Raw genomic sequence first — 3138 nt, forward strand, 5'->3', positions numbered from 1 at the left:
TTTTGTTTCATTTGCTGCTGATTTCTATGTATTTTGCCATGTTATTCTTTGAATAAAGAAAACAGAACTATAACTAGTCATTTGTGCATTCATTATATATATAGCTTGACTTTCACACACTCACACATTTATACATGTGACAGTGGGATGGTTTTCCTGTTTGTGATTGATTGATATTTATGAATCACTTCAAATTTTCAATCTTCAAACATCCAAACATATACCAAAAGTTATTTTTTATTTTTTAATGATGCTAGCCTAGACCTTTTTTACTTAACAGGACAGAGTAAATGATTCTGTCATCATTTACTCATGCTAATGTAATTTTAAACCTGTATGAATTTCTTTATTTTGTGGAACACAGAGGAAGATATTTTGCATACGTTGTTGTCCAAAAAGATGTAATTCAATGACTTCCATTTTATGGACCAAAACTGTTTAAATATTGTGTTCAAGAGAACAAAAAAAGGCTTATATGTTTTGACGACATGAGGAAGAGCAGAATTTTTGGCCAAACTATACTTTTAATCGTTAACAAACGCTCCCCAATAGTGTTGGCATGGTTATAAAAGCTTTATACGTCTAATTCAGATATTAGTGTTCAGTACTAGTTTTATGGCATGTTAAAGATGATTAAAGTGGGTAATTATGACATAGTGATGGCTATAGTGATGGCCAAAGTGGCCTGATCAGTGTTCTGTTCTATTCTGTTGTTTTGCAACAACAGGAAGGCTGTCAATTACTCAACCCCGTCCTGCATGATGCGAGTGGTATGACCCAGCGTCGTGGCGGTCGTCGTGAGCCACTGCGCAAGCGTCAGAAGGCAGAATAGCAGAAGTGCAACAGTGTCGAAATCTGGGCCAGTGTCCTGCTGGGTCATGGCTCCACCTCTTACGGCCATTGTGGATGCCTGAGTTCCCGGCAGCCGTGCCGCAAGGACCCCCGGATGTTCACCGCCAGCGTCATCCACTCGAGCCCAGGAGAAACAGAAGAATGGTGACAAAAAAAGTAGAGAAACGGGGAAGTGGTGGATGAATGAAAGGTTTTGCCATTGGTACATCGCAGCACTTTCAATCTGCTGACCTCATCCCCACCCGCAAACTTACTTTGCTACTCCAAGTAGTAGACCGCAATGATTCTATATAGTCACCTTGTAGTTTTTCTTTTCATAAACACTTTGGAGGTGTAAATGGTATAATTGGAGTCTTAATAAGCCTAATTCGAATGCAGGTTTAAGTCATATATAGGCCACATCTCAGTCCTGTTTCCACTCTCTTCCTGAACTTTCCTGTTGCTTCTGCACTATACTGTGAAAATAAAATAAAATAAATTAATAAAAGATTTATACTCCTCTCATCCACAGTGTGTTCCAGTATCTTGCTGTTGACCTGATGTCTTTTGACCATTTTTAAATCAAAAATAAGTCCTTTTCTAGTTTCACTCGTGACAGGCTAAGCAACACCATCTTAAAAGGTGATGTTAACCACTTGGGAAGGTGTCAGAAACTCATTGACTATTAATGTGTCTGCCAGGGATTGTTCACCTTTGATATGTGGACCTTGTTTGTTGCAACAATGGTGTTGTTAATATTTAACCATAGCATTTTTATATTGGGACAGTTACAGTATCTGCTGGCTTTTCAAGAGGGTGGAGAACTTTTTAGAGGCCTGATAAGTTTGTTTTACAATGAGGATTAATTGAGAGAAATTCTTTTCTTTTAAAATGTGTTTTCAAGGAAAAGGTCATTTAAGGGAAGTGAGAGGACAACCACATGCTAAAAATATGCAGAGGAAGCTTGAGTGTGTTTTTGATTTAATTGAAAACATTTGATTCGGGGTATGATTAGGATTTCACGGCCAAACTGTACAGGATTTTAAAGAAGCAGAAATTAACCAAGACACAATAGCTGAAGGCCATATGAGCACCATGTTAATAGTTTCTAGGTAAAATGCGCAAGCGCGTGGGATGAGGTCTTGACAATCCAGTGTAGGCTAGATCATATTAGTATCAGCAGATCCACCGGCGGTGTGACGCAGCGATTCGTTTACTGACAGACGTAACACTATTGACGGTAAAATCCTGCCTGGAAGCGGGCGGGGCATTGCTCTCTAGTAAAAGGGGAAAAGAAACTTGAAATCCTGACGTTGGAAACCCCTGTGTTAGCAATCAACGGTTCTCAGGAGACTGGGACACAAACAAAATAAACAAAGCGAACTGGAACCGAAGCTGCGCGTCTCATTAGTGCTGCCAGATCAGAACAAGCGTAAAATAAGCGACTTGCTCACGGAAGTAAGCGAAAATAAGCAAACACTTTCCCCTGGACTGAATAAGTAAAATAAACGTAAAATAAGTGACTTGCATCACCAAAGCTAGCGAAAACATACAACCCCTTTGTTCTAGACACAAAATAAGCGTAAAATAGGGGGAGAGCGGGGCACAAAGTAACACTTTTTGACTTTCTCAAATTGTGTAAATCCACGTGGGGTTCAGAGTATAATTTTTTTTATCCACAGTAATTTCACACTTGTCTAGTACAAATATTTCGCTTTGTTTCATAATTACAGTGTATACGTTTTTCTTTATTTACCCTCAAAAATTGGAAGTGAAATGTGACAACATGCCCCATAGGTGGGGTACATTGTAACAGCTGAGGGGCACGTTGTAACATGACCATATGACAGCTTAAAATGTTATCTGATCGAATGAAAAAAATATACAAGACAAACTAAAATATTTTGTCAACAAAATAAAATAATTATTTATTTCAAATAAAATAATGGCGTTTAAGAATTAAAAATAATCTGATTTTGGAGTTTGACAATGAACACATTGCAACCATGCTTGGGACGGCCCACATAAATGAGCCAAAATGCTTTACATGTCTTGAAACAATAATTTCTTAACATTAAACATTGACTGTCAGTCTTTATTCACCTGCTTCTCGTCGTTTATCATTAAAATGTATTAAAGTAAATAGTCTGAATTACATCGCTAATGTCATAGAAAAGCACGGCAGGGCACATTGTAACGCAGTGTTACAACGTGCCCCATCTGCGTAACTGGAATTTAAAACCGGTTACTGTCTTCTGATAGTTAGCGAAGCATTAAAAAATAATCTAAACTGATAAATAACAGATT

This window comes from Sinocyclocheilus rhinocerous, unplaced genomic scaffold, assembly GCF_001515625.1.
Source record: "Sinocyclocheilus rhinocerous isolate Xijiao unplaced genomic scaffold, SAMN03320098_v1.1 scaffold988, whole genome shotgun sequence".
Classification (NCBI taxonomy): Eukaryota; Metazoa; Chordata; class Actinopteri; order Cypriniformes; family Cyprinidae; genus Sinocyclocheilus; species Sinocyclocheilus rhinocerous.